This window comes from Macrobrachium nipponense, chromosome 13, assembly GCF_015104395.2.
Source record: "Macrobrachium nipponense isolate FS-2020 chromosome 13, ASM1510439v2, whole genome shotgun sequence".
Classification (NCBI taxonomy): domain Eukaryota; kingdom Metazoa; phylum Arthropoda; class Malacostraca; order Decapoda; family Palaemonidae; genus Macrobrachium; species Macrobrachium nipponense.
Window position 1 is genome coordinate 17,872,633 of NC_087206.1, and position 9,449 is coordinate 17,882,081.

The window sequence follows — 9,449 nt, forward strand, 5'->3', positions numbered from 1 at the left end:
TAGTTATCTGGACCTGGAGACTTCAATTACGTGCCTCCACAACGTTAGGTTAATCTGTGAACCTGAGGACTCCAATGCTGCCTCCAGTAAGTTAATTATCTCGTGCCTGGAGAATTTCCATGCTGCCTCCATAAGTTAGTGACTTGTTGACCTGGAGGACTTTCAATGCTTGCCTCCTTAATTTTTAATTAGTTAATCTGTCTTTGTTCCTGGAGACTTAAATGCTGTCTCCACTAAGTAGTAATCTGTGACCTGGAGACTTTAATGCTGCCTCCACTAAGTAGTTATCTCTGTTCTTGGAGACTCCAATGCTGCCTCCAGTAAGTAGTTCTCTGTGACCCTGGAGACTTCAATGCTGCCCCAGCCCCCAGTAAGGTAGTTATCATATGTTTTCCTGAGACTTCCAATGCTGCCTCCACTAAGTAGTTATCTGTGATTCTGGAGACTTCAATGCTGCCTCCACTAAGTAGTTATCTCAATGTTCCTAAGGAGACTCCAATACTGCCATCCTAGTCAAGTAAGTAGTTATCTATATCCCTGGAGACTCCAATGCTGCCTCCATAAGTAGTTATCTGATGCCCTGGAAACTCCAATTGGGCCTCCAGTAAGCAGTTATTTATGATCCCTGGGAGACCTCCAATGCTGCATCCAGTAAATAGTTATCTATACCCTGGAGACTCCAATGCTGCAACCAGAAGTAGTTATATCCCTGGAGACTCCAATGCTGCCTCCACTAAGTAGTATCTGACCTGGAGACTCCAATGCTGCATCCAGTAAGTAGTTATTTATATCCCCCTGGAGACTACAATGCTGCAACCAGTAAGTAGTAATCTATATCCCTGGAGACTCCAATGCTGCATCCAGTAAATAGTTATCTATATCCCTGGAGACTCCAATGCTGCATCCAGTAAGTAGTTATCTATATCCCTGGAGACTCCAATGCTGCAACCAGTAAGTAGTTATCTATATCCCTGGAGACTCCAATGCTGCATCCAGTAAATAGTTATCTATATCCCTGGAGACTCCAATGCTGCATCCAGTAAGTAGTTATTTATATCCCTGGAGACTCCAATGCTGCAACCAGTAAGTAGTTATCTATATCCCTGGAGACTCCAATGCTGCAACCAGTAAGTAGTTATCTATATCCCTGGAGACTTCAATGCTGCCTCTAGTAAGTAGTTATCTGTGACCTGGAGACTCCAATGCTGCCTCCAGTAAGTAGTTATCTACATCCACGGAGACTTCAATGCTGTCTCCACAAAGTAGTTAACTGTGTCCTGGAGACTCCAATTCTGCCTCCAGTAAGAAGTTGTCTATATACCTGGAAACTTCAATGCTGCATCCAGTAAATAGTTATCTACATCCCTGGAGACTTCAATGCTGCCTCTAGTAAGTAGTTATCTGTGTTCCTGGAGAGACTAATGCTGCCTCCAATAAGTAGTTATCTGTGTTCCTGGAGACTCTAATGCTGCCTCCACTAAGTAGTTATCTGTGTTCCTGGAGAGACTAATGCTGCCTCCAATAAGTAGTTATCTGTGTTCCTGGAGACTTCAATGCTGCCTCTTGTAAGTAGTTATCTGTGTTCCTGTGGAGACTTCAATGCTGCCTCCACTAAGTAATTATCTGTGTTCCTGGAGACTTCAATGCTGTCTCCACTAAGTAGTTATCTGTGACCTGGAGACTTCAATGCTGCCTCTAGTAAGTAGTTATCTGTGTTCCTTGAGACTTCAATGCTGTCTCTAATAAGTGGTTATCTGTGACCTGGAGACTTCAATGCTGCCTCTAGTAAGTAGTTATCTGTGTTCCTGGAGACTTCAATACTGCCTTCAGTAAGTAGTTATCTCTGTTCCTGGAGACTTCAATGCTTCCTCCACTAAGTAGTTATCTGTGACCTGGAGGACTTCAATGCTGCCTTCAGTAAGTAGTTATCTCTGTTCCTGAAGACTTCAATGCTTCCTCCACTAAGTAGTTATCTGTGACCTGGAGACTTCAATGCTGCCTTCACTAAGTAGTTATCTGTGTTCCTGGAGATCCAATGTTACCGCCACTAGTAGTTATCTCTGTTCCTGGAGACTTTAATACTGCCTCTAATAAGTAGTTATCTGTGACCTGGAGACTTCAATGCTGCCTCCAGTAGTAATTATGTGTTCCTGGAGACTTCAATGCTGCCTCTTAGTAAGTAGTTATCTCTGTTCCTCGAGACTTCAATGCTGCCTCTTAGTAAGTAGTTATCTCTGTTCCTCGAGACTTCAATGCTGCCTCCAATAAGTTGTGATCTATATTCCTGGAGACTTCAATGCTGCCTCCAGTAAGTAGTTATCTCTGTTCCTGGAGACTTCAATTTCGCTGGTGGCTCCAGTATCCCTAGAGACTTCATTGCTGCCTTCAGCAAGTAGTGATCTATATTCCTGGAGACTTCAATGCTGCCTCCAGTAAGTAGTGATCTACATTGATGGAGGCTTTAATTTTTCTCTCTAGTAAGGTGTTATCCATATTCCTTGAGAATGGGCCTGAAAGTACTTAAGTTTTAGTAAAATATATATTAGTACTCACAAGTAACAATTTATACTCGGTATCTTGTTTTTTTGTTTCTTTTTTCAATGTAAGGAATTTTACAAGAATGGAAATTTAAAAAAAAAAAAAAAAAAAAAAAGATATAGCTTCAATCACACTGTATTTCTTGAGTCCTATAACAAAGGCTAATATGAAATTATGGTTGTGAAAAAACTGAACATGACGATTGTGTATTACTACATAGTTTTAGATAGGTGCTATAAATTCTTTTATGAAAACCAGCCGATTGTAATAAAGAAAACTCCTAATTATATAATTACAAAAGCTGGGTGTTTTACTTTTTTAGCAATGATTATGACCAAGGACCCAGCTCAAATGAGGGGAGAAATTTAGCCATTCAAGTTAAATGTAAAAACACTAAAATCAAAACCTGACGAATACTGAAAGCAAAAGCAATTCATTCCAGCTTTTATTTCTTATGTATCTACCCATTTAAGGTGGCATCTGGTTGCAAGGTCAAATTGCTAACTTATATTCAGCATTAAAAGTGAAATACCTTACAAAGCATTTATTACATTACACGGATAATTCCATTGTAATTCCATTGTCAAGTGGGTCTTTAACAACCGATGAATTCTCGAACTACCACCATAGTTATCATGAACTCATATGAACCTCACTATTCTGCGAATGATCATCGTGGAGTTTACTTTCATAAAAATGAAAATACAACTGATGATTTCTTCTTGATGTTTTGTTAGGTCACATGTGGAGGGAAATTTTGAATATTGAACGAGATATTTGTAACATTTAGTTTGACTTCAATAACTTGTTTCACACCCTCACTAATATCGCTGTGTCGCCGTCCACAAAGAGACAGTAATATTGTGAGGGTATGAAATTGACACTAAATAATGATCTCCCAGAACAAAAGTATGATCCCGGCAACGCCTGCAGCAGCAGCACACCTAAATGGAACAAAGATTGACGATTACGGTTAGTAAGCACTGAATATGATTTTCACCATTGCTATTTTTATTATTCTGTTATTATACGATTTTTCTGTATATTTAACAACTTAATTCACTAGTAATGTAAACTATTATTCTTATATCATTAATATCATTAACACATTGTCTACTGTAGTGATTAGAAAATATGAGCCTTGGCATCCAATAGCTCGACCATTCACATCCATCGTTTAAAAGACAAAACAGGCTTCATTGCTGTGTTACCAGACCATTTTCATGAAACATAAGGGGATGGGGTAAAGGAACACTTTAAGGCAACTGTATGTAGTATATACGCTCATAATGGTCCAGTAAGAGAGTTAATAAAGAGGAATGAAGTGATCTTTGGACAGCTTATATAAACTTTCTGAAAAACATATCAATGTTATTATAGATATGCAACGAATGAAAGTTAAACTTGCCGCGCAACTGCTGTCCAAAAGTAGCTACTTATAAATCTTTTGATCACTTCGACAACCAAGGATATTTGAAGAGAAGGGCTGGAAAATTACAAGCCATTTCATTCGGCTTGTTGATAGATAGTTTGATTTGTTTTATTCTCGACTGCCAACAGATAGAAAATCATAAAGAAATGCTTGCGTGACTAAACCTGTGAATGAAAAACAAAATCTTTCAAGACATGAATAGAACCGCTAGAGAAATTAAAGTGAAGAAAAGTACAATACTCTATCCTTTGTCTAACTTGCTGAAAATGGCAAAATAAAAACTTGGCATGACGTATACTCTGAATTACAGACTAAATCAGGTTGGGTTGGGGCACTTTTTTTTTTGTTGCAAAAGTCAAAATGGGGAGCGTACGATCAGCACCCATCTCCAGTTGCATTTAAACATCGTCTCAGAGCCCACCTTTTAGGAAAAGACAGCTCACTTGTAAGCTCGAGCAGCGTTTAAAGCTGCAACAGTGAACATGTAACATCTGATCTGCCTCATTTTTCCCACGTCTCTGACAAGCAAGACGCATCATTCGAAGACGAAGGAAATTCCCTTCAGGAAGAACCCAGTATATCAGCAATTTTATTTTGCTTACCAGTATTTAATAGGGATGATCAAAGTGATGACTTCAAAGACCAGGAAGTTGAAGAACAAACATAGGAAGATGCCAAATGTTGGCGGGTTCATTGCTCGCAAGTTTCCACAACTGGAACATTTAGGAGCAAAAATAACAAAGGAAGATGACACAAAGATTGGTGCCATAAGCTTTAGTGAAGGGAAACTAATGAAACCTGGTGTTTCTTGATCATTTGAAATGTATGATAGGATGTTTGATTCTCACCATGGAGGAAAATGTTTTAACAGCCTTAAAAGGAGCGATAATTAAATTAGCGGATATAATTAGCAGTTTACAAAATCATCCAAATAACTTAAGAAGTCGAAATATTTTGTTCCATGCTGTAAAGTTTTTAGAATTCGAAATTTGAAGACACACATTAGTAGTTTCCAGAAAAGCGGTGCATATATTGAAAAAGTTAGCGACATAGCTATATTTGTGCAAAATGCGTTTTTATGGAGATCTGTTAAATGAATTTAGACATATATTTATATTATTGTTTAGAATGTTCTTTAGAACTCGCTCATGATTATTTAAAATATTAAGATATAGTTTTAATTCTGACTATTATTTTCCTCCTAATAACGATAAAAAGAAGAAACCAAAGTAGGTTTTTCTATAATTTTCAATGATATTTGGCGAAAATGTTCTAATGATCTCTTATGATTATTCTTCTTAACATAGTAGTATTTAGAAAAATAAAAAAAAGTAAAGGCAGGATTGCTATAGGTTAAGGGGCCTGACTGCGGTTATTGTGACGTCACGCACCTAGCCGTTTAAATCCTGTACCCCAGTGTAAGCTGCGCATGACAAGACCTATATTCTCTAGACCTTTGCATCAACTAGACCCACTCGGACACACCGAGCACTGGCTCAATTAAGACTTTTTTTTTTTTTTTTTTTCTTTCTTCTTTCTTTCTTTTTTCTGTATTGCATTTGATTGTTTTCATATTTTATCATTACGTTCAATTTATTGGTGAAATAACATTATATTTTTTTGTGAATTTGTACCGCTTTTACGTACATATTATAGTAAAGATTTTACTGCCTCTTCTTCTCTCCTCAACAATACCACGATGCACGATAACTTGAAATCATTCATTCATTATTCCTAAAAAATATAAACGCTAACTCCCTCTACCTCAAGTTGGCTGTGTATCACCGCAATGACGACTAATTTGTTAAATCATTTGTGCTAAATTTTACTGTGAAGAGCTTTATTCTTCTTTTATTATTTTGTTAATATTGTTCAACTAGACCGATCCACTCGGCGTTAAATTTATTGAGAAATTCCCTTTTTTATTTGAATTGTTATTGCTTTTAATACATACAGTAATATTTTAACTCTCTCTTCTCCTCTCCTCAACATATCAACGCTCCCTCGTTCAGTCTCAAGTCAGCTGGCGTGACGTCACCATGGTTACGTACGATTTTATACATCTTTTATGCTAAATGTTATATTGAAAGCTAAATTTTATATTAAATGCTTTTATACTTTAATGTATTTGTCGAATATTGTTATCGTTAAACTATATATTGTAAATGAAAAATAAATTAATACAGTTTAACTTGTAAGACCCAGTAGGCCGTCGAATACAAGTATAAACTAGAATAATCAATCTGTTCGAAGTACGAGCATTTGTTCGGCAAACGATACAAAATTTTCTCGAAAATTTTGTTCGAAAAATGGAAAGTTCGACATATGAAACATTCGACAAATGAGGTACCACTGTATATATATATATATATATATATATATATATATATATATATATATATAATATATATATACATGTAATAAGCAAATTAATGATAGTTGTTTGTAGAACATTGGTCTTGCCATGATGCAAGTTGAAAGCAAGTGTCAAGACACCTCCATTCTCTTTCAGTGAAGGCCTTCCTGAGAACCAGTGATTTGATGATGACAAGAAGAATGCTGGCGTCCAACAACAGAACATACCCCAAGTAAGGGATCGTAATCTCTGAGCTTATTTAGTCCTATAGTAGACACTGTCGTATTTATAACAGACTTCTTGCAGTTTCCTGAGTTTTCCTTCTCCCTTTTAGCCTTTGTAGATGTCGTTCAAGTCGTGGCGATGGCGTGTATATATATAAAATGACTTAAGGTGACTGGTGTATAGTTGAATTAATGCATAGCACAACTGCAAGGTCATCCTCCTGTAACACTTATAAAACTTTTATCGCTTTCAGCGCTGAATGACCTCATCGTTCCCAGCGTTTGGTCTTTGGCCTAAATTTTATATTTAATTCTATTCCAACTTCTCTTTTCCTGTTGCTTGAGAAGGCGATCTTTGCCTAGATAGATCCTATGGCCGTTTGTACATCTTGTTCTCCGACCATGGTGCCCCGTCTGCTGTGTCAAATTGCCTATTTATATGTGATATTTACAGGCACTTTTTCTTTGCGTGTACTCTTTTCAGACTTCTCCAATTTCAGTCTCCATGCATTTATTATCTATCATCAGAAACCTTTTCTTAAACTTCTGGTAATAAAATCAACTCTCTTCAATTTTCCACTTCTCTTGGGTCTGCCTAAACTGCTTCTCCCTCTACCTCATTTGATTAATCTGGTTGTGGGCAGTATGACTGGAACGCTAGTGCTACCTTTCGTATATCTAAAATTTATTTTGTCACTTATTTGACTCTCGTCACGTTTTTGCTTTTTGTTACGGTTAGAACAAACCTACTCTTTTCTAGTGTTAATACATAATGGTTGTTTGGTGCCTCGACCAGCTTGGTATGAAAATGTCGGCGGTTTCACAAAACTTTTCAAGGCAGAATAGTGCTCCTAATAATTTGCTTAGTAGCTGATGCTTAGGGCCTCCACAGCCATAGGAGATCGAGGTTTTATCATTGTCACAATGTGATCTACTTCATGGACACTAGTTTTCCATTATGTAGGCCTAGTTGATTAGCACGGATATTCAAGAAGGGTTTAATCAATACTTGTGCTGGATATTTCAAATGATGAAAGAACTTAAAGTGAGGCTGAGACTAGGTGGATTGTTGAGTTGGACAGAATATTAAAGAATGTTTGTGTTAGTCTGTGTTAAGCATTCAGTTGGATATGATGTGTGTGGGAAACGGAAGTAGGATACTTGCCAGATGCAATGCTGGGAAGCGTTGATAAAGAGAAATTGAAAACGCCTTAGAAAGGGCTATAGGACTAGAATTTGCGGAGTTAGACAATTTGGCTGTCATAAGAGTAGGGAAGGAACCATAAGTAAGATATAAACCAATATTAAAAAGGCAGTTGTGGTTAATCGAGTTAATGAAATACAGACAAAACTGAAATTTATTCAAGTTACTCGTCTTTCCCGCTTAATCATTTTTCTGTTCAGTCAATGTAGACCTAAAATATACACGTAACCTTACCCAATACTCTGGACTTTATAGTGGCAATAATTAAAAGCCTTTTGACTATAGCGTAAAGCCAAATACAATAGAATAGATCTTTTATTCCCCTCTAAGTATTTATGGTACTAATATTCTACCCTGGGAAGAATGAGATGGTAGCGTAGGCCTAATAAACAACAGTATAAAGATTAATGGTCTCTTTCCTTGTATACTTGAATGGTCAGCCACCTGCATTTCTCTCTCTCTCTCTCTCTCTCTCTCGTGTAGTGTCGATTTTTGGTGGTGATCCACTCTTAATTGCAGTGTGATTATCAAAGCTGTAACGTCCTAAAATTTGACATTAATAAATGTAAAACTAATCAATCTAATTCCCTTAACTCGAGAATGATCATTTGGTCGTAGTTACGACATATTTAGTAAAAGCTTCCTAGCACGAATATATCAAGGGAGGCAAAAGTCTGGTGAAGTGGACGAATACACATCGAGAAAGTGAAGTTTTCGACCAATCTTAATCTCTCTCTAGCATCGTCGTGGTCTGTTTATTTTCGGAGACCCTTCTTCGTAGATTCAGTTTTAGTTTCAATAGCTACCTCATTACTCTGACTTATCCCGCGTAAGTTTAATTAGTGGTACCTCAAGTTCCATTTAATTTATAGTTATATAGTTCATCCTAGGCCTACGTGTACTTAATAACCTTTGCTATCTTCCTGTAGGCGAGGTTGTAGTTTATCAAAGATTATATCTTAAATTTTTCTATCACGAATTATATATTTAAATAGTATATTGAAGCCTGTTCAACTGTTTCAGTACACAATACTAGTATGCTGACTGACCCATGAAAAGTTTTACCTCTGGTCATTTCAGATGTTGGATTTCAACTAACTAGTGAGGAACCTTCTCAGGTGGATAAGGAGTATGGAAGAGAGCAGACTACTAGGAGAATCTATCGACAGCCTACTCGAGTACCTGTTGGTCTTTTTGGACCCCTGATCACTACAGATGTTGAATTGCTATTAGTGAGGAACCTTCTTCAGGTGGATGAGGAGTGTATGGAAGAGAGCAGACTACTAGGAGAATCTATCGACTGCCTACTCGAGTACCTGTTGGTCTTTTCGGCCCCCTGATCACTACAGATGTTGAATTGCTTTTAGTGAGGATCCTACTATAAAACTGCTTTAGAAAGCACACTAAGAGAATCTACCGACTGCCCACTAAAATTCACTACATGTTAAATTGTTACCAGTGAGGAAACCTTCCCGGGTGGCTGAGGAGCGTATGGAAGAAATCAGACTACTGTAAATCTCCGGAGAGTGAAAGGGAAATCTATGGACTGCCCCCTCTCGAGCACCTCCTGGTCGTTTCGGCTTCCTTTCTAAGTGCTCACAACAAAATCTCCAAGAATTACTGTATATTGAACTAGCAGGCAACTGAGTGTTAAAAAATAATGCAAAAATTTATATATTAAAAACAAATGGACCC

At 37.4% G+C, this 9,449-nt stretch overlaps 1 long non-coding RNA gene across 1 annotated transcript in view; it reads left to right on the top strand.

Annotated features, from left to right (window-relative positions):
* Window positions 1-9,430, top strand: part of LOC135225666 (uncharacterized) — a 33,015-nt gene extending 23,585 nt beyond the window's left edge. Inside the window, exons 2-3 of the long non-coding RNA XR_010317062.1 lie at window positions 6,483-6,558; window positions 8,835-9,430. This is a non-coding gene — a long non-coding RNA (uncharacterized LOC135225666). The remainder of the gene's footprint in view (window positions 1-6,482; window positions 6,559-8,834) is intronic.
* Window positions 9,431-9,449: the final 19 nt, after the last annotated feature.